The sequence below is a fragment of the Dermochelys coriacea genome, chromosome 7 (genome assembly GCF_009764565.3).
Source record: "Dermochelys coriacea isolate rDerCor1 chromosome 7, rDerCor1.pri.v4, whole genome shotgun sequence".
In the NCBI taxonomy this organism is placed as follows: domain Eukaryota; kingdom Metazoa; phylum Chordata; order Testudines; family Dermochelyidae; genus Dermochelys; species Dermochelys coriacea.
In genome coordinates this window covers 58,535,763-58,559,112 of record NC_050074.1, presented here as the reverse complement: position 1 = coordinate 58,559,112, position 23,350 = coordinate 58,535,763, and the positions used below count along the sequence as shown (strand labels likewise).

Here is a 23,350-nt window from a genome sequence, read left to right as displayed (position 1 = left end):
GCCTCTACCAGAAGTGGCGGGCCCTTTAAATTCCCAGGCCCTTTAAATTCCCAGGCCCTTTAAACCAGGATTTAAAGGCCTGGGGCTATGGCTCTGGTAGCAGCAGCTGGGAGCCTCGGGCCCTTTAAACCACCCCCTGAGGTCCCAGCTGCAGAGGTGGCTAGGACCCCTGGGACTCGGGGGCAATTTAAAAGAGGAGATTTAAAGGGCCCAGGGCTCTAACTGCCACTACTGCAGCAGAGCCCCAGGCCCTTTTAAATTGCCGACAGAGCCCTGGGGGTCCAGCGCAGGGTCCGGGGCTCTGGCTGCCGCTACTCTCCAGGGCCCTTTAAATCATCCCCAGAGCCCTGCTGCCAGAGCCGTGGGGTAGTGACAGCGGGACTCTGGCGGCTATTTAAAGGGCCTGGGGTGCGGAGGGAGGGGGTGCAGGTTCTGGGAGGGAGTTTGGGGATAGGAGGGGGTGCAGGGGTGAGAGCTGTGGGGTGAGGCTGGGGATGAGGGATGCAGGGGTGTGGTAGAGGGCTCAGGGCTGAGGCAGAGAGTTGAGGTGCAGGGGGGATGAAGGAGGAGCTGGAGGTGAGGGGTTTAGAGTGTTGAAGAGGCTCAGGGCTAGAGCAGAGGGTTGGGGTGTGGGGGGATGAGGGCTCTGGCTGGGAGTATGGGCTCTGGGGTGGGGCAGGGCTGGGGATGAGCTTGGGGTGCAGGCAGGCTGCCCTGGGACTGGAGCCAGAGAGGAGGACTCCCCCCAGCCCTCTCCCCGCTGGCAGCAGTGAGCTCTGGGGTAGAGGCCCCCCTCTCCCCCCCCGGCAGCATACTCACCCCCACCACTGTCACTGCATGTGCTTCTAGGGCCCCTTTCAGGTCCGGGAATCTCCCTTGCCTCCCCTGTGGTGGGTGCTGGGCGGGGACTGCCATCACATGTGCACCTCATCACCTGCTGCTGCCCCTCATTGTAGCCTCACTGAGGGTGGGGGATGGGGCTGCCCCTTACCCAGCATGGGGCAGGAGTGGTGACTGTACTGGTGGAGGGTCCCTCCGGAAAATGAAAGGGTCTGAGGGGGAAGGGCAGGGGAAGGGCAGCCTGCCCTGGCAGTAGTGATCTGGGGCACTAGGACCCTGCGGCGGCAGTAGATGCAGGGAGGCAGCATGGAGCTGCAGGGGAGAGACAGGGATGCTCTGCTCAGGGACTCAGGGAGGGGCAGCAAGGGGGAGGGCCGGGGAGGCGGGGGGCAGCAGTGGGAGACCCGGCCCCAAACATTGGTGGAACCGGTTCCCTGGGCCCTCAATATTGCTGGAGCCATGAGCCCATATAACTCACCTCTGCTGCTTGTTGGTACATCGTACTGGGGTGTACCAGCTTACTTTCACCTCTGCTTCCTTCGTATGGAAATAGCAACATTGACAAATTAATAGAAAGATGTGAAATCCAGTCGAGGGCTTCAGGAGATGCAGAGTGCACCTTTGTGATACCTCCTGGAAATGAAAAGATGGGGCACTTGTTCATAGTGTGTCCAATGGTTGGGAAGTCTCCACATTCACACTTGTGGCAAATCCTTGATTTTCGATTTGTGCATGTAACAGTCTAATATGGTTGTCCAGTGTCTTCACCAGAGCAAGAAGCCAGCCAATTAGATACGAGTGTGAGACTGAATTCATGTGTCGAGAGGTCTCATTGATAGATGAGTTGACCTCCAACTGTCACTGCTCCTTAAAAGTCCCATAGTTGCATGCTAGCTTGTACAGCTGTGGTATAATGACTCCAATGGCACTGCTGCACATGAAGCAGCAAGAACATTGCAGTCTTGAGCACTAAGAGGTTTCAGCATCATTTGAAGCTATCTCTTCTGAGAGTGTAAACGTCAAAACAAAGCGGAATCGATTGTTTCCTGAGCTAGCTCTATTCCTGAGAACCTGATTTAAGTCCTAAGCAGATTCCTTCCATCTCCATCCACTGCCCCACCTCCACATCCAGCTTCAGACATTTTCTTGTAAATTATAAGCATTTAATTTGTATATGTATAAATTTGAATTGACTAATTTTTATACTTGCAAAAATTGTGTGTATTCACATTTATCAACATGTCTCAAACCTATACACTTAATGTGGAGACATTGGTAGTGACTTCAGAGTTATGGCTGAGTCTGGACTTCCATCCTTGCCCTGGTTTCTACCCCCACTAACTTTGAATTGGAGTATTTGATTTAGCTGCACAATGGGGTGTTTGAGATTAACTGGAAGGATTTTCTTTGAGAATTTGGAAGGCTCAACATTAGATATTTTTTGTACTTAATCAGATATTTCTTGTGGTTCAATTTTTTCCCCAGTCTCCCATGAATTTTCAGCCCCAGTAGTGGGTTTTCTGAGCTCTTTGTTTCACAGAGATGGCTGTTTGCAAAATCAGCACAGGCTTTTGCTCATGCACAAGGCATTTCACAGGAAAGAATGAGGTGTGTTTAGCAAATGAGTTAGCTAAAGGTGTATTAATTAACACCTTTTCCCAGTGCAGACCAGGGGTGTGACATTATAAAAGTCTTTCAGGATCAGAGAATGAGAGAAGCAAAGCTGCAGGGAAGTGGTGGGAACTAGATCAGAGAAGTGTGGGAATGAGGAGGAGAAGGTGAGACTAGAAAGGGGAAGCAGGGGAGTTGCAGGGAGGGAAGTGGACTGCTGCTCGAAAATGAGGTCACTTGTTTAGGTGTCTAAATATGGATTTAGGAGCCCAACTTTGGGCATCTGGATTGGAGAAGTTTGCCCTGAATTGTTTAAAATAACAATTAGAACATAAGAACAGCCATACTGGGTCAGACCAAAGGTCCATCAACCCTAGTATCCTGTCCTATGACAGTGGCCAATGGCAGGTGCCCCAAAGGCAATGAACAGACAGGTTATCATCAAGCGATCCGTGCCCTGTCACCCAATCCCAGCTTCTGGCAAAGGCTAATAGCCATTGATGGACCTATCTTCCATGAATCTATCTAGCTCCCTTTTGAACCCCGTTATAGTATTGGCCTTCACAACACCCTCTGGCAAGGAGTTCCAGAGGCTGACAGGGTGCTGTGTGAAAAAATACTTTCTTGTGTTTGTTTTAAACCTGCTACCTATTAATTTCATTTAGTGGCCCCTTGTTCTTATATTATGAGGAGGAGTAAATAACGCTTCCTTAGGCCTGGTCTACACTATGTGGTTAAGTCAAATTTAGCCATGTTAAGTCGATTTAAAAATGACTACGTCCACTCAACCAACCCCATTCCATCGACCTAAAGGGCTCTTAAAATCAACTTCTGTACTCCTCCCCGACGAAAGGAGTAGTGCTAAAATTGACCTTGCTGGGTCGAATTTGGGGTAGTGCGGACGCAAATCAATGGTATCGGCCTCCAGGAGCTATCCCAGAGTGCTCCAATGTGACTGCTCTGGACAGCACTTTGAACTCCAATGCACTAGTCAGGTACACAGGAAAAGCCCCGGGAACTTTTAAATTTCATTTCCTGTTTGGTCAGCATGGCGAACTCAGCAGCACAGGTGACCATGCAATCCCCCCAGAATTGCAAACGAGCTCCAGTATGGACCGAAAGGGAGACACTGGATCTGATTGCTATATGGGGAGAAACATTGTGCAGGCCAAACTCCGATCAAAAAGAAGAAATGCAAATATATTTGCCAAAATCTCACAGGGCATGTTGGACAGAGGCTACAACAGGGACACATAGCAGTGCCGCGTGAAAGTTAAGGAGCTCAGGTAAGCCTACCAAAAGACAAAGGAGGCAAATGGTCACTTTGGGTCAGAACCCCATACAAGCTGCTTCTGTGATCAGCTGCATAGTATTCTAGAGGGGGACTCTACCACTGTCCCACCACTGTCTGTGGACACCTTAAAGGGGGTAGTTTCATGCAACAGGGAGGAGGATTATGGGGATGAGGAAGAGGAGGAGGAGGAGAATACACAGCAGGCAAGTGGTGAATCTGTTCTCCCCAGCAGCCATCACCCTGGAGCCAATAGCCTACCAAGGAGGGATCCCCAACTCTGAAGCCGGAGAAGGTACCTCTGGTGAGTGCACATTTGTAACTACAGTACAGGGTTTAAAGGCAATTGTATTTAATGTTTGATTTGCCCTGAAGAATTGGGATGCTCTCCTGGAGGTACTCTGAAAGCCTTTGCAGAAGGTTTCTGGGGAGAGCTGCCTTATTTCGTTCTCCATGGTAGGACACTTTACCATGTCAAGCCAGTAGCAAGTATTCTGGAATCATTGCAGCACAAAGCATGGCAGTGAACGGTCCTGGGTTTTGGTTGCATTCAAGCAACGTTAGGTCTACATCTTTCTGTGTTAGTCTCAGTAGAGTGATATCACTCATGGTCACCTGGTTGAAAGAGGGGAATTTTTGTAAGGGAACAGTAAAAGGACTCCGTTCATGCTGGGCTGTTTCCATCTCGCTAAAAGGGATCATCTCAGAGAATAGCCATGTGGCGGGGGGGGGGGGGGAGGAGTGAAAGGATCATCCTGGAGAATAGCCACACGGTGGGGTGGGGGTAGGTATGTGCTTCACATTCACCCGAAAACCACAGTCCCTCCTTTTAAATGGGAAACCCAACCCATTGCTTGCTCTGGGAAAGGAGGGCACTGCAGTTTGAAAACATTCCCACATGTTATGAAGGCATAAGAAGCCAACCCCACGTACCAAAAGGCTTACCATGGCTGACTGGAAACTGAATTCCGTTGCCCAGCCATGTGTAATGTGTCACCATACCAGCAGGCGCTCAATATAAATGCAAAATGCAGCCTTGTACCTAAAGCACATGTGCTGTCTGCTGTGACTTGCTTTATTCGCTGAAAGAGTCTCACATTTCTGAAAACAAAAGGATCATCTTAAATTTTACTCTCCCTTTTTATCTCCCCCCAAGTGCAAATGTTTCTATTCTCCCACTATCATCTCTGTCCCAGAGGTTATCGCAGATCAGAAGGTGAAAAAAACCACACTTGCGATGACATGTTTTCCGAGCTCATGCAGTCCTCCCGCACTGATAGGGCACAGCTTAATGCATGGAGGCATTCAGTGGCAGAGGCCAGGAAAGAATTAAGTGAGCATGAAGAGCGGATGCAGGATGTGATGCTGAGGCTAATGGGGGAGCAAACGGACATGATGAAGTGTCTGTTGGGGGAACAAACGGAGATGATGAAGCATCTGTTGGAGCTGCAGGAAAGCCAACGAGCACAGACTCCCACTGCATCCACTGTATAACCGCATGCCCTCCTCCCCAAGTTCCATATCCGCCTCACCCAGAAGCCCAAGAATGCGGGATGGGAGGCTCTGGGACCCAGCCACGCCACTCTGCTCCAGAGGATGGCCCAAGCAACAGAAGGCTGTCATTAAAACAGTTTGATTTTTAGTGTAGCTATAATAAACAATGTGGCCTTGTCCTTCCCTCATTCCCCCTTCCTCCCCACCCCTTCCTGGGCTACCTTGTCCATTATCGCTTTTAAAAAAAAATAATAAAGAATGCATGGTTTCAAAACAATAGTTACTTTATTTCGAAGTGGGGAGGGTGGTTGGCTTACAGGGAATTAAAATCAACAAAGGGGGTGGCTTTGCATCAAGGAGAAACACACACAACTGTCACACTGAAGCCTGGCCAGTCATGAAACTGGTTTTCAAAGCCTCTCTGATGTGCAGTGCACCTTGCTGTACTCTTCTAATCACCCTGGTGTCTGGCTGCTCAAAATCGGATGCCAGGTGATTTGCCTCAACCTCCACCCCACCATAAATGTCTCCCCTTTACTCTCACAGATATTACGGAGCACACAGCAAGCAGCAATAACAATGGGAATGTTGGTTGCGCTGAGGTCTGACCTAGTCAGCAAACAGCACCAGCGAACTTTTAAATGTCCAAAGGCACATTCTACCACCATTCTGCACTTGCTCAGCCTATAGTTGAACTGCTCCTTACTACTGTCCAGGCTGCCTGTGTAAGGCTTCATGAGCCATGGGAGCAAAGGGTAGGCTGGGTCCCCAGGGATAACTATTGGCATTTCAACATCCCCAATGGTAATTTTCTGGTCTGGGAAGTAAGTCTCTTCTTGCAGCTGCTTGAACAGCCTGGAGTTCCTAAATATGCGAGTGTCATGCACCTTTCCCGGCCATCCCACGTTGATGTTGGTGAAATGTCCCTTGTGATCCACCCGTGCTTGCAGCACCATTGAGAAGTACCCCTTGTGGTTCACGTACTGGTTGGTAAAGTGGTCTGGTGCCAAGAAGGGGATATGCGTTCCATCTATTGCCCCACCACAGTTAGGGAACCCCATTGCAGCAAAGCCATCCAGTATGACCTGCACATTTCCCAGAGTCACTACCCTTGATAACAATGTTATACCAATAAAATAAAAACCAGCAGGATCTTATTAAAGGGGAAAAGGCAAAATGCCACATTTATTGTGAATACAGAAAGAATCATAGTAAGCAGTTAGTTATAGCTGTAACATTCCATTCAATTTTATATTTATTCACACATTCATTCATACAAGCACACACACAGGTTCTGCAAGGTTGTTATCATAGTTACCAGCCTTAGCTTTGCTCATGCCAAGCCACTGGCCTGGACACGAGGAGGGAGCAGGGCCTTGTCAGATGCACATCTGATGCTCCTGGAAGTTGGTTTGCAGAATCAGACCTCAAAGTTCTCAGTTTCTAGGGTCCATTTTTATAGGAATTTATTCCTATGCCAGTCTATGGGAATTGCTTCATCATGCTGTTGCTGAATCAATCAGCAGATGGCACATTCCTCACAGCTCCGTGCTGCCAGATGTTATTTTGTTCTTCGGTTCTCCCATCCTTGAGGCTGTTGGGTGGATTCCAGTCTGCCCTCCGGGGGTCCTCTGGTTGTTTCCACTTGATGCCTTCTTCGGCCAATCGACACTGGATTCTTAGGCTGGCACCTCCCTGATCTTTCATTTATTATCCACGCCAAGCATCCATCCACATACATCCTCTATCTCTATTTTAATCACAATTGTTAACAAAGCAAGATAAATACAACAAAAGGGTGGGGAGTCTCTGTGTGCTGTTTCTGTTGTTACAAAGTATCGCTTTGAGAATGGACTCTGTTTTAGGATGTACTAACACAAATAGCAGCTTGCAAGTTTCACACAGAGAGGAAGAGAAACAGTAAACACAAGAGTCCAAAACCCAAGAGATCTCTTAATTAGTAATACCCTGGGATTTAAACTATGGGGAGTCAAACTCATTTGTGATTTTAATACAGAACTTCTTTAATATGATCCGACAACAGAATGTCAATGATTGCATTGGTTACTTGGATCACAGCAGCCCCCACAATAGACTTGCCCACTCCAAATTGATTCCCGACTGCCCAGTAGCAGTCAGGCCTTGCAAGCTTCCACAGGGCTATTGCCACTCGCAATAGGGCAGCTCTCATCTTGGTATTCCTGTGCTTCAGGGTGGGGGAAAGCAACACACAGAGTTCCAGGAAAGTGGCCTTAGGCATGCGAAAGTTTCGCAGCCACTGTGAATCATCCCACACCTGCAACACTATGCGGTCCCACCAGTCTGTGCTCGTTTGCTTGGCCCAGAATCGGTGTTCCACTGTATCAACCAGCCCCACTGCCACCATGATGTCCCAATTGCCACAACCCATGCTTTCAGGAACTGAAAAAGTCTGTGTCCATGTCCTCATCAAAATCCTCCTCGTGCTGGCATATTTTAGCCCGGTTCTGCACATACTCCAGGATAATGCGCGAGGTGTTTATAATGCTCACAACAGCAGCAGTGACGGAGAGCTGAGCGGGCTCCATGCTTGCCATGGTATGATATCTGCACGGGTAAGCCAGAAAAAAGGTGCAAAATGATTATCTGCCATTGCTTTCATGGTGGGAGGGGTAACAGATGACATGTACCTGAAACCACCCACAACAATGTTTTTGCCCTATCAGGCATTGGGTACTTAACCCAGAATTCCAATGGGCAGCGGAAACTGCGGGAACTGTGAGATAGCTACCCACAGTGCACCGCTCCATAAGTCGATGCTAGCCACAGTAGTGAGGACTCATTGCGCCGACTTAATGCGCTTAGTGGGGACGTACGCAATCGACTGCATAAAATCAATTTCTAAAAATTGACTTTGATAAAATTGACCTAATTTCGTAGTGTAGACATACCCTAATTTACTTTCTCTATACCACTCATGATTTTATAGACCTCTATCATATCCCCCCTTAGTTACCTCTTTTCCAAGCTGAAAAGTCCCAGTTTTATTAATCTCTCCTCATACGGAAGCTGTTCTATGCCCCTAATCATTTTTGTTGTCCTTTTCTGAAACTTTTCCAATGCCAATATATCTTTTTTGAGATGGGGCGACCACATCTGCATGAGTATTCAAGGTGTGGGCATACCATGGATTTATATAGAGGTATTATGATATTTTCTATCTTATTATCTATCTCATTCTTGATGATTCCCAACATTCTGTTTGCTTTTTTCACTGCCGCTGCACATTGAGTGGATGATTTCAGAGAACTATCCACAATGACTCCAAGATCTTTTTCTTGAGTGGTAACAGCTAATATAGACCCTATCATTGTATATGTATAGTTAGGATTATGTTTTCCAATGTGCATTACTTTGCATTTATCAACATTAAATTTCATCTGCCATTTTGTTGCCCAGTCACTCAGTTTTGTGAGATCCTTTTGTAGCTGTTCACAGTCTGCCTGGGACTTAACTATCCTGTGTAGTTTTGTATCATCTGCAAATTTTGCCACCTCACTATTTACCCCTTTTTCCAGATCATTTATGAATATGTTAAATAGGACTGGGCCAAGTACAGGTCCCTGGGGGACACCACTATTTACATCTCTCCATTCTGAAAAATGACCATTTATTCCTACCCTTTGTTTCCTATCTTTTAACCAGTTACCAATCCATGAGAGAATCTTCCCTCTTATCCCATGGCTGCTTATTTTGCTTGAGAGCCTTTGGTGAGGGACCTTGTCAAATGCTTTCTGAAAATCTAAATACAGTGTATCCACTGGATCGTCTTTGTCCGCATGCTTGTTGACCCCCTCAAAGAATTCTAGTAGATTGGTGAGGCTTGATTTTCCTTTACAAAAACCATGTTGACTATTTCCCAGAAAATTATGTTCATCTATGTGTCTGACAATTTTGTTCTTTACGATAGTTTCAACCAATTTGCTTGGTACTGAAGTGAGGCTTACTGGCCTATAGTTGCGAGGGTCACCTCTGGAGCCCTTTTTAAAAATTGGCGTCACATTAGCTATCCTCCAGTCATTTGGTACAGAAGCTGATTTAAATGATAGGTTATAGATGACAGTTAGTAGTCCTGCAATTTCACATTTGAGTTCCTTCAGAACTCTTGGGTGAATACCATCAGGTCCTGGAGACTTATTTCTGTTTAGTTTATCAATTTGTTCCAAAACCTCCTCTAATGACACCTCAATTTGGGACAGTTCCTCAGATCTGTCACCCAAAAAGAATGGCTCAGGTTTGGGAATCTCCCTCATATCCTCAACAGTGAAGACTGATGCAAAGAATTAATTTAGTTTCTCTGCAATGGTCTTATCGTCTTTGAGTGCTCCTTTAGCATCTCAATCGTTCAGTGGCCCCACTGGTTGTTTAGCAGGCTTTCTGCTTCCTATGTGTTTTTTTTTTAAAAATTCCTATTACTTTTGGAGTCTTTGGCTAGCTGTTCTTCAAATTCTTTTTTGGTCTTTCTAATTATATTTTTACACTTCATTTGCCAGAGTGTATGCTCTTTTCTACTTTCCTCATTAGGATTTATCTTCCACTTTTTAAAGGATGCCTTTTTGCCTCTCACTGCTTCTTTTACTTTCTTGTTTAGCCACGGTGGCTCTTTTTTGGTTTTCTTACTATGTTTTTTAAATTGGGGTATACATTTAAGTTGAGCCTCTATTATGGTGTCTTTAAAAAGTTTCCATGCAGTTTGCAGGGATTTTACTTTTGGTATTGTACCTTTTAATTTCTGTTTCACTAACCTCCTCGTTTTTGTATAGTTCCCCTTTCTGAAATTAAATGCTACAGTGTTGGGCTGCTGTGGAGTTTTCCCTGCCACAGGGATGTTACATTTAATTATATTATGGTCACTATTACCAAGTGGTCCAGCTATATTCACCTCTTGGACCTGATCCTGTGCTCCACTTAGGACTAAATCAAGAATTGCCTCTCCTCTTATGGGTTCCGGGACTAGCTACTCCAAGAAGCAGTCATTTAAGGTGTCAAGAAACTTTATTTCAGCATCCCTTCCTGAGGTGATATGTACCCAGTCAATATGGGGATAGTTGAAATCCCCCATTATTATTATTTGGTTTTTTATTTTAATAGCCTCTCTAATCTCCCTGAGCATTTCAGAGTCACTAACACCATCCTGGTCAGGTGGTCTGTAATATAGCCCTACTGCTATATTTTTATTTTTCAAGCATGGAATTACTATCCATAGAGATTCTATAGTACAATTTAGTTCATTTAAAATTTTTTACTTCATTTGATTCTATGCTTTCTTTCATATATAGTGCCACTCCCCCACCAGCACCACCTGTTCTGTTCTTCTGATATATTTTGTACCCTGGTATTACTGTGTCCCATAGATTATCCTCATTCCACCAGGTTTCTGTGATGCCTATTATATCAGTATCCTCATTTAATACTAGGCACTCTAGTTCACCCATCTTATTATTTAGACTTCTAGCATTGGTATATAAGCATTTTAAAAACTTGTCATTTTTTGGCTGTCCCCTATTGCATGACGTAATTGAACGGGACTTTTTTCATTTGACTGTTTCTCATCAGATCCTCCCTGTATTTTATCATTTTCCATCCTCTCCTCCTTATGAGGACACAGGGAATCTCCATTTATAGATCCTCCTCTAAGGGATGTCCGAATCACATGCTCCTCTGCACCTATCGGCTTTCCCCCAGCCCTTAGTTTAAAAACTGTTCTACGACCTTTTTAATTTTAAGCACCAGCAATCTGTTTCCATTTTGATTTAGGTGGAGCCCATCCTTCCTATATAGACTCTCCCTCTCCCAAAAGTTTCCCCAGTTCCTAATAAATCTAAACCCCTCCTCCCTATACCATCATCTCATCCACACATTGAGGCCCTGCAGTTCTGCCTGTCTAACTGGACCTGTGTGTGAAACTGGAAGCATTTCAGAGAATGCTATCATAAAGGTCCTGGACTTCAGTCCTTACCTAGCAACCTAAATTTGGCCTCCAGGACCTCTCTCCTATCCTTCCGCATATTGTTGGTACCTACATGCACCACGACCACCGGCTTCTCCCCAGCACTACACATAAGCCTATCTAGATGTCTTGAGAGATCCGCAACCTTCTTACCAGGCAGGCAAGTCACCATGCGGTTCTCCCAATCATCACAAACCCAGCTATCTATGTTTCTAATGATTGAATCGCCCATTACTAATACCTGTCTCTTCCTAATAACTGGAGTACCCTCCCCCAGAGAAGTATCCTCAGTGCAAGAGGATACCACAACATCATCTGGGAGGCGGGTCCCAACTATGGGATCATTTTCCTCTGCTCCAGTAAAGCAGTTTACATTTACAGTAGTTTACATTTACACCGCCCCTTCCATCCCAAACCGTGTACACAGATTTCAGAGTGGCAGCTGTGTTAGTCTGTATTCACAAAAACAAAAGGAGTACTTGTGGCACCTTACAGACTAACAAATTTATTAGAGCATAAGCTTTCGTGAGCTACAGCTCACTTCATCGGATGCATTTCAAAATGCATCCGATGAAGTGATCTGTAGCTCACGAAAGCTTATGCTCTAATTTATTTGTTAGTCTCTAAGGTGCCACAAGTACTCCTTTTCTTTTTGTGTACACAGAGCAGCACTGAGCTACAGCCATCCATTGATCTAAGTTCATATACAGGCAGGATGGATAAAATCCTTGCCCCATCGAAGTCAGTGGGGGTTTTGCCATTGGCTTAAAGGGGTCTGGGATGTCACCCCAGAACTGTAGCATCTGAGTATGTAACAGGAAGCACTGTGAGACCTTTCACCGAATTAGGCTTTTTAAAGTTTCATCTCCCCAATCCGCCCCAAGAAGGATAAAGGCTGATTTGATTGTATTGCAACCTGTGGCTGTGGAGACTGTTGGTGTCGCGAGACTAGATGTTTAGACTGTTAAGCCACCTCTCAGACAATCACATCTTTCAAAGGCAGTAAAATCAGTCCCTCAACATAAAGACTGGAATTGGTCTCTGTCACTGCGTTAGGAAAGATCTCTCCGAGTTACCTTCCTGCTACCTGCTTGGTGTTTGATCCTGCTTGGACTTGTAAGTGGAGTGCTCACAGCATCTTATAGTGTCATTTCTTCTTCAAAAATGTTGTCCTTGGGCCCAATCCTACTTCCACTGACATTAATCGGAGTTTCTCCTTTGACCTGTATTGAGCCCCCTTGTTTCTGTCCACTTATTTACAGTGGGTGCTTAAAGTTCCCTGTCCTGACTGCAGCTGTACTTCAAAAATCATGCCGTAGCAGACAATGCAAAGGTGACCCAAAGGGTGCCTGCGGCCCATAGCCGAGACGTTTAGGACGCTATTTGAAAGGGGTAGATGAGAAGGCCAGCGACAGCATAGCTAAAGAAGACTGGTCCAAGCCTGGCCTGCTGGTTAGTAGCTCTGTAGGTGCCTCCTCAGATATGGTGCCAGAGGCAGCTGCCTCCTTAGCCTGTGTCTAGGACTGCCCCTGCAAATGAGCGATGGAATTATCCTTCATCAAAAGAGGCAATGCTCAAAAGAATCATCCTGTTAGATTTGGAGAGGCACCCAAAAGTTCAGATGCGTCTTCAAAGCTTAGTGCCTGAATTAAGCTAGATCAATGTTAGCCAGTTGCAGATCAACCGAGTGTCCACATGGGGCTTTGCACCAGTGTAAGTAAATTAATTAAAATGGGCCACTCTACCTTGAAGGGCCCTTATATTATGTGCTAACTACTTATACTAAACATAGAATCATAGAATATTAGGGTTGGAAGAGACCTCAGGAGGTCATCTAGTACAACCCCTTGCTCAAAGCAGGACCAATACCAAGTAAATCATCCCAGCCAGGGCTTTGTCAAGCCGGGCCTTAAAAACCTCTAAGGAAGGAGATTCCACCACTTGCTTAGGTAACCCACTCCAGTGCTTCCCCACCCTCCTAGTGAAATAGTGTTTCCTAATATCCAATCTAGACCTCCCTCACTGCAACTTGAGACCATTGCTCCTTGTTCTGTCATTTCCCACCACTGAGAACAGCCAAGCTCCATCCTCTTTGGACCCCCCACTTCAGGTAGTTGAAGGCTGCTATCAAATCCCCCCCTCATTCTTCTCTTCCACAGACTAAACCATCCCAGTTCCCTCAGCCTCTCCTCATAAGTCATGTGCCCCAGCCCCTTAATAATTTTCGTTGCCCCCAGCTGGACTCTCTCCAATTTGTCCACATCCCTTCTGTAGTGGGGGGATCAAAACTGGACCAATACTCCAGGTGTGGCCTCACCAGTGCCAAATAGAGGGGAATAATCACTTCCCTTGATCTGCTGGCAATGGTCCTATGAATGCAGCCCAATATGCCATTGGCCGTCTTGGCAACAAGGGCACACTGCTGACTCATATCCAGCTTCTCATCCACTGTAATCCCCAGGTCCTTTTTTGCAGAACTGCTGCTTAGCCAGTTGGTCCCCAGCCTGTAGCGGTGCATGAGATTCTTCCTTCCTAAGTGCAGGACTCTGCACTTGTTGAACCTCATCAGATTTCTTTTGGCCCAATGCTCCAATTTGTCTAGGTCACTCTGTACCCTATCCCTACCCTCCAGCATGTCTACCTCTTCCCCCATTTTAGTGCCATCTTCGAACTTGCTGAGGGTGCAATTCATCCCATAATCCAGATCATTAATAAAGATGTTGAACAAAACTGGCCCCAGGATGGATCCTTGGGGCACTCCACTTGATACTGGCTGCCAACTAGACATCGAGTCATTGATCACTACCCATTGAGCTCAATAATCTAGCCAGCTTTCTATCCACCTTATAGTCCATTCATCCAATCCATACATCTTTAACTTGCTGGCAAGAATACTGGGGGAGACCATATCAAAAGCTTTGCTAAAGTCAAGATATATCACATCCACTGCTTTCCCCCCTATCCACAGAGCCAGTTATCTCATCATAGAAGGCAATTAGGTTAGTCAGGCATGACTTGCCCTTGGTGAATCCATGTTGACTGTTCCTGATCACCTTCCTCTCCTCCAAGTGCTTCAAAATGGATTCCTTACCTTGAGGACCTGCTCCATGATTTTTCCGGGGACTGAAGTGAGGCTGACCGGTCTGTAGTTCCCCAGGTTCTCTTTCTTCCCTTTTTAAATATGGGCACTATATTTGCCTTTTTCCAGTTGTCTGGGACCTCCCCCACTAGCCACGAATTTTCAAAGATAATGGCCAATGACTCTGCAATCACATCAGCCAACTCCCTCAGCACCCTTGGATGTATTAGATCTGGACCCATGGACTTGTGCATGTCCAGCTTTTCTAAATAGTCCTTAATCTGTTCTTTTACCACTGAGGGTTGCTCTCCTCCTCCCCATACTGTGTTGCCTGGTGCAGCAGTTTGGGGGCTGACCTTGTCTGTGAACACCGAGGCAAAAAAAGCTTTGAGTACTTCAGCTTTTTCCATGTCACTATGTTGCCTCCCCCATTCAATAAGGGTCCCACACTTTCCCTAACCACCTTCTTGTTGCTAACATACCTGTAGAAACCATTCTTGTTACCCTTCACATCCCTTGCTAGCTGTAACTCCAATCGTGCCTTGGCCTTCCTTATTACATCCCTGCATGCTCAAGCAATATGTTTATACTCCTCCCTAGTCATCTGTCCAAATTTCCACTTCTTGTAAGCTTCCTTTTTGAGTTTAAGCTCACTGAAGATTTCACTGTTAAGCCAAGCTGGTCGCCTGCCATATTTGCTATTCTTTCTGCACATTGGGATGGTTTGTTCCTGCACCTTCAATAAGGCTTCTTTAAAATACAGCCAGCTCTCCTGGACTCCTTTCCCCCTCATATTAGCCTCCCAGGGGATCCTGCCCATCAGTGCCCTAAGGGAGTCTAAGTCTGCTTTTCTGAAGTCCAGCATCCGTATTTTGCTGCTCTCCTTTCTTCCTTTTGTGAGGATCCTGAACTCAAGCATCTCATGGTCATTGCTGCCTAGGTTGCCACCCACTTCTACTTCTCCTACCAATTCTTCCCTGTTTGTAAGCAGCAGATCAAGAGGAGCACGGCCCCTAGTTGGTTCCTCCAGCACTTGTACCAGGAAGTTGTCCCCAACACTCTCCAAAAACTTCCTGGATTGTCTGTGCATTACTGTATTGCTCTCTCAGGAGATGTCAGGGTGATTGAAGTCACCCATTAGAACCAGGGCCTGTAATCTGGAAACTTCAGTTAGTTGTCCGAAGAAAGGCTCGTCTACCTCATCCTTCTGATCTGGTAGTCTGTAGCACATGCCCACCCCGACATCACCCTTGATGCTCTTGCCTCTAAACTTAACCCAGAGACTCTCAACAGGCTTTTCTCCAGTTTCATACTGGAGCTCTGAGTTGTGTTTCACTGTGATGGCTGGAGTATCTTTCCGAGACCTGGAGAAGAGCTCTGCATGGCTTGAAAGCTTGTCTCTCTCACCAACAGAAGTTGGTCCAATAAAATATATTACCTCATCCCCCTTGTCTCTTTGATATCCTGGATCTGACACAGCTACAACCACACTGCATATAAAAAACCCCTGTTAGTTAAACCGGTGGAACTTGTGTGTTTAGACAAGGCAGCAATCTCACTTGTTGATATTACTGGAGGTCCTGTCTCAAATTTTTCACAGCTGTAGGGGATGGAGTGATGAAGCAGGGCTGGAGACTGGAGGCCTGGTCAGAGGAAAGGCAAGGCACTCTCCAGGAACGGCTCCCTGGCAGTGAGAGTTGGGAGATGGCTTGGAGCAGGCAGGGTCCCCTGTCAGTTCACAGAGGGCTGGATTGTAGCCTGAGATGGATGCTTTACTTTCCCTCCACTATTTATGCACAAAGCATTTATCTCATTTTTCATCTGCTCTTGGTTATTGGTCTCTTTCAGGCTGCTCAAATAACTTGATGGGCCAAATTCATCCCTGGCACAAGCCCTTTGAAGTGACAGCAGGGAAACATTTGAGCCAGAGAGTCCCACTCTTTCCCCAACACCTTGCCAAGGACTGACTGAGTCCTGTAGTCTCTCTTTCAGCTGCCTTTTACTATATTATCAAGGACATGGCTCAAGCAGTGCCTTTATTATATAGAAACTGCTTTCAAAGCTGAACCAAATCCCCAATGAAGTCCCCCTGAAAGGCTTTTATGAAAAATGCCTCTCCCTTAGTTAGGATTCTAAATATCCCCTTTTTCTTGGGTTTTTAAATCCACCTAGCTATGTCTGCGAAAGGAAAGCCTGTTTAACTAGCATGGGAATCATAATTTGCAATTCTTTCCTGTTACATGGTGAATAAAACAGCAAAAATAAAGGAGAAGGCTGACAAAAGTGAGCTTGTTCCCTTACATGCTACTGAATCACATTGGCAAATCTAATAAAGCCAAATTGCACATAAAGTGACTCTGGCGTATGAAGTGTCATATTCAGCTACAAACCTGCAGTTCATTATCCTGCATAATTAATTCTATTACTTTCATTGACCCCAAATTCATGAATGATCACAGCGAGATAGATGTGTGCATAGAAGGAGACCCCCAGTGGCCAAAATGTGAAATATATCAAAATAAAAGGGACTATGATAAACATGTGGGTACTGGAGGAAGGACCTTTGAGGTCTGTTCTCATTGCACTACTGAGAGCTACACAAACATATGAGACAAAATTCTTCATTGATCTCAGAGGGATTATGCAATGTGTGAATCTGTGCAATGGGGAGGGTCCTTCACGCTGATTTTTCCAGACTGAGGTCTGTGTGTTTGGAGGTGAAGGAGCTGCCCCCCAATTCCATTGAAGTCAATGGAAGATTTGCCTCTGACTTCAGTGGCAGCAGGATTAGGTGCTAAAGGTCCTTTGTTACTTTTCACAGAGCAGGGATATTAACGTCAGCGTCCTGGCCAAATTCCCATGTGGGTGATTACTTTCTGCTGACCTACATTCCCCCTGGAGGCTCAATTTTACTCTTCTTCACTTCCTATTATATGGAATCACTGTGAGCTGTTAGATCCTTAGACTGCACAGTTGTTAACTTTGTCTGCCTTTCCTCCTAACCTAGCCATTGTGTCTTATCACTTGTGTTATGTCCAACTAAAGACTGAAACCCCTGGGGCATGGATTGTGTCTTTCGTTGATTGGAAGGACCAGGCACATGTGTGGCACTACAATGAGAATATCTCCCTTTTACTCCTCTGCTTTATATAAAAGTCCCAGGTTGGCTGGAAAAAGACAAAATGCGTACACGCCTTAAAATGAGGACAATTTTGTGTTTGTTTCCAACATGGTACAGAAATATCTCTTCCCACTGACCCTGAAAGTCAAAAATCAAAAGTACACTCCATAAATAAATAGCGCTTGGGTTGTGTGTTTAAAAATCAATTGCTAATTTGCTTTTAAAATAACACTGCTTAAGCATTGACTCTGCAGTGAAAAGGAGCATTAAAGCAACAATTTATTGCCCTTTAAAGTGATTCTGATGTTCCTGTCCACACAACCTAATTATTTTCTTCTGAGAACTTTGCACGTCAGTGCTAGCAGAATTTATTTAACTTACGCTTAATATTGATCTGGGACACGTGCCTGACTCACCAGAGAAACGTGCCCTCTGAAGATTAAGCAGAACTGGTGTCACTCCACTTGCTTCATTGACCGGATGCCACCGAGGGCAGCCTTGACCCTCCACTTTAGTTTACTAAGCCATTTAAGCTGGTTAGAAGCATCTATGCTGAACTAACTTGGCAGAAGTGTTTCCAACTAAAATAGATACAGCAGCTTTCTTCAGGAGGAAGCTGCATGGTTGATTAACCCTATGGTGAGGGGAACATCTTGACGTTAGCATTGTGGATTTGAACTGGCTGCTGAGTCCCAGTACCACAGAGTTAAATGAAATGCTGCCCCAGCAATTTATTACTAGGAGAGAATGGAGATGGCTTAGATTAAGAAGATTTTGTCTGTCTTTTCTAATTAAGGTTAGGCCTTAAGAAGCTTTACTGTCCCTTGAAGCCACATGGACTAAAATTAGTATGTTGGGTCCCCTTTGAAATGTCAACAAGTTGGTTGAGAAAACCACAGAGAGGGCATCTAGGGCTCAGTTTACCGCCAATGCTGTGGCTTCTGGTTTGGAAGATAGTGAATCCAGGGGACAGAGCCCCATGGAACAGAGTGAAAATAATGCAGAACACCTAAGCATACACAGAGCGACCTCATGAAGACTGCATTATAAAGAAGAAGCTGGGTGAGGAACAGCCTGCTGGACCTACCAAACTCTTCTCTGTGCAGAAAGCAAGCAGCTGTGGCAACTGGGCTATGCACAGGGTTGTTCCAAAAGGGCAGAGCTTTCAGGCTGTGGGGTAAACTCAAAGCTGCAGTACCATCCTTAACTCCAACACCTCTACTCCTGGAAGGCAATGGCAGCTGGATAGGACAGTTGCGAATCCGTCCCCTCCACTCTTCTTCAGCATGCCACTGTTCTGCCACTATTCACCCGATACAAAGCCTTTACACACACACACACACACACACACAAAATTTTGGAATCCTTGGCAGGTTCCAAAACAGGATGAGACATTTTTAAGTCTGAATTCAATCTTACTGTCACCAGTGACTGGAGTGACTCCACTGAAGTCAATAGCAGCATAGTAATTGGGTCAGTGAGAGAAGAATTAGACTCTTCTGTGAATAACGAAAACATCTGCAGTTTCGTTCAATGGGATAAAGCGTGCTGAGGAATATAAGTCTTTGTGCTTCAGGATACAAGTCAGCCTCTAACTGCCTGGGGTTAGGAAGAATCTGCCCCTCTGGAGATTGTCCACTGTGGAGTTCTTACACTTTCCTCTTAAGAATCTGATGTTGCCCACTGGCGAGACAGGACATCAGACTAGATGCACCACCAGCCTTTGCCATAATGGCAATTCCTATATCCGACTCAATGTGCTGGGAGCCCCATGGAACCATGCTCAGTGGCACACACAAGGCATGTATAGCCTGCAAAACTTGCTCTCGTAGCTGTGCATGCAGAATTAACACGTCACGCTTATGCATGATTTTATGCAACTATATACAGTCTGCAAAAATAAAACTATGTTAACAGTTCCAGACTCCATGCCATCAGCAGTGTTTTCCCATTTGACCAAACAATGTCATGTACCCATATCATGAGACACAAAGCTAATGTAAAAAGAAAAGGAGTACTTGTGGCACCTTAGAGACTAACAAATTTAGTGCCACAAATTTAGGTGCCACAAGTACTCCTTTTCTTTTTGCGAATACGGACTAACACGGCTGCTACTCTGAAAGCTAATGTGTAATGAAATCATATCCTACTCCTAACTCCCATGTAGGAGCATAATACTCTGTCCTTTATGCTAAAATATCAGCTGGTAGTGTCATAACACATGATCACATTTAATATACTGAACAATACAATCCCAATTATGCAAATAGGTTCTATCTATCACATTTTCAATTCTCCGTGTGGAAAATATAGGCGTTTACTTGCATTCCCCAAAGTTCATATTTAAAAGGAACAGAAAAAGATTAGCAGAACACTGGGGCAGAGTTAAAGTTATTGGGTGTGGGCCATATTCTGCTCCCCTTACTGACACTGTGTAGCATGAATAGTCCACTTATTGTTTCTAAAGACGGTGTTGCTTAACATGAGTACGAGTGGCAGAATCTGCCCTAAAAGAAATTCTCTTTTCTTATAATGTTCATGTGTGCACATGAAGTGGATGTTAAGATTGGTGGCAGAAGGCAAAAGTTTCTCATTCTGCTCTCACTTACATTGGTAAAAATCAGGAGCAACTTTACAGAAGTCAACAGAGTTACACAAGGGTAAAACTAGAAACAGTGAAACCAGAATCAGGCCTAAAAATTCTCATGCCCGTACTGTTCATACATTCACTTCAGAATAGATAGATGTGAAAAGTCACATTAAATATTTTAAGAGCAACCTTAATTCTTCCTTTCTTGTAATCTTGCTATGTAATACAATTGCCCAACAATGTTTTTTTATATTTATGGTACACTATAAGGCATAACTTACAAAAGGATAATGAATAAAACCAGTATTGGGTGTAATTTTAGCAGAAGATGTATGTACATATACACTGTGTAGGGTGTATATGTATAGCAGAAGATGTACTATAGGAAGATCTGTCTTAGTTAAATACCAATATTAGATACACAACAGTGTTCTTTGTGTAATGTCAAAGTAAGTGCAATGTTAGAATTCTGCAATAAACCTTGAAATGTATTTCAACAGAGTACATGTATGCCATAGACTTTCATGTGTAGATTGGTGCGAGGCAGTTATAATTACTGTGGATTTATTTGCACTTAATAGGCTGTAATTTTTGTTTTAAGCCTTTTTTTAACAGTCTGTGTATAACCTATAAACTGAAATGCTATGACTCTTGATAGTTATATCTTAGGAGTTAGAGTTAAGGTGGTGATTAGAATATCTAATGTGGATTTTTGTATATCTGCTTGTTTCTAAGAGAAAGTCTGAGCCGGAAGGGTATTATAAACTTCAGGGTATATTCAAAGGTGAATCTCAGTGTAAATGGTTATAAAGGAATCTAAACTAAGGTAATTCACACTGTCTTTTGGCACCATAAAATGTAAGTTAGACTCACTTAGATTAACATCTGTTCATCAGTGTAACTTACCCTCTCTTACACATCAGCTCTGAATTTGGCCCATTGAGAACAAGTGAGTCTACACTGGTGTAACTTACATGTTTTGGGGTCAAAGAAGAAGTGTATAGCAGGTATACAAGGAAAGTAATTCCCGGAAAGATATGAGGAGTGCATTATTGAAGGCCATTCCCTATTTGTTAAGCTGCCTCCGGAAGGAAGATAGGCTATGTGTTACTAAAAGTTGTGGAGTAGACTTCTTGTGAGGTATACTACTGAATGAAGCCGGGCTTCACAGGGGAAATCATTCACTGTGATCATCTAGGGGTAGCTACAACCTTGTAAGATGCATCTTGTATATAAATGACTGTCAGGCCTGTGCTAAATAGTGCTACAAAATGATACATACATGTATTGACAACTGTAGGAAAAAAACTGCATGCATTTATATTGTTTAAGGAATAGTATGTGCTCAGTATGTAATTAGAGTGTGTGTGGTAATGATGCCTTTGTACAGGGGGCAGAGTTGAGGTTGCATGAGCAATCTTGACTACTTCTTTGAGTGACTGTCCACAGGTATTCTACTGCTAGTGTACATGCACCCTATGTGCATGAGATCAGACACTGTGGAATAGCAGTGTCTGTTGGGGCTGTGCCTGCGCCCCAAATACCTTGTGGTGCCCTGTAGCTGAGGGCATAAAGGGCAGGGTATCTTCAAGCACCCTTCAGTTCCTTCCAGATTCCAGATGATATAGGACTCCTCAGCAGCAGGGAAGGAGGGCAGGTTGTGGAATCCATATAGACAACACATTTCAAAGGCCCACAGGAGGGTAAGTAACTGTTCTTTCTCCTTTGACCTGATTGTCCAGCTAGACTCACTTCTGGTGACCCTCAAGCAGTGATCACATGTCTAGGGGTGCTCAGAGTTTGCTGACACAAGGACCATAAGGCAGCTCCGTCAATGTGGGCATTAGATCTGGAGCCCTGCAGCACGGGGTCGTGCTGAGTGAAGGTGAATGAAACTCTTGAGCTATGTCCACCCTGAGCTCCAGACCTCAGTCGTCATCAGCTGCCGAATTGGCGAGAGCCTCCAAACCCTTCTCTATGCAATCTTCTGAGGGGAGAGGGAGGAAAAAATACGGGTCTCAAGGCAATAGGAGATCTGCCTCACCAGCATCGATAGTGTTGGAGTCCAAATTATCTGTTATCTTTCAAGAAAGAGATTTTGGTGTCATTGTGGATAGTTCTCTGAAAACATCCACTCAATGTGCATCGGCAGTCAAAAAAGCAAACAGAATATTGGGACTCATTAAGGGATAGATAATAAGACAGAAAATATCATATTGCATCTCTATAAATCCATGGTACACCCACATCCTGAATACTGCATGCAGATGTGGACGTCCCATCTCAAAAAAGATATATTAGAACTGGAAAAGGTACAGAGAAGGGCAGCAAAAATTATTAAGGGTATGGAATGACTTCCGTATGAGGAGAGATTAATAAGACTGGGACTTTTCAGTTTGGAGAAGAGATGACGAAGAGGGGATATAAGAGAGGTCTATAAAATTGTGACTCGTGGAGAAAGTGAATAAGAAAGTGTTATTTACCCCTTCTCATAACACAAGAACCAGGGGTCACCAATGAAATTAATAGGCAGCAGGTTTGAAACAAACAAAAGGAAGTACTTCTTCACACAATGCACAGGCAACTTATGGAACTCATTGCAGGGGATGTTGTGAAGGCCAAAACTATAATAGGATACAAAAAAGGATCTAGATAAGTTAATGGAGGCTAGGTCCATGAATGGCTATTAGCCAAGATGATCAGAGATGCAATCCCATGCTCTGACTGTCCTTAGCCTCTGATTGCCAGAAGCTGAGAGTGAACAACAGGGGATGGATCACTCAATGATTGCCTGTTCTGTTCATTCTCTCTGGCATTGGCCACTGTCAGAAGACAGGATACTGGGCTAAATGGACCATTGGTCTGATCCAGTATGGTCGTTCTTATGTTCACCTCTCCTTCACGAGGAAGGAACCCAGGTATTTCTTTAATCTAGGATCCTCGTAGATAGCCACATATGTTCTTTCTTGTGCAAAAAAGCACAAGGGAAGGATTTTAAATGTCATACATTTAATAGGCCTTCTTGTCTCATGGCATCTCTTTCTTCTCCAGCTCTTTCTCACTCTCAGATGCTCCCTTCTTCGCCCATCCACCACCTCCCTTGGGAAAATCACAGCAGCAATGCTTTGTTCAGCCATGCCTCCTATTTAGAAAGTGTAAGTCATCAAATCAGGCAGCAGAAATAATGTCATGTGATTCAGGTGACCACTCATGCAACCTGAATAATGAATAATCATACCAGCCACTTCCACAAAGAATCTGGTTGATGGAAATCATTTGCCCCAAACAATCCAGTGATGTGTTACATATGCTGCCTAAGGTCTAATAAATAAGGT

General features: G+C 44.8%; 1 protein-coding gene across 1 annotated transcript in view; it reads left to right on the top strand.

The window, feature by feature from the left end:
* FRMPD2 (FERM and PDZ domain containing 2) overlaps nt 1–23,350 on the top strand; it is a 127,295-nt gene that overhangs the window by 2,876 nt on the left and 101,069 nt on the right. The gene's annotated exons all lie outside the window — the stretch shown is intronic.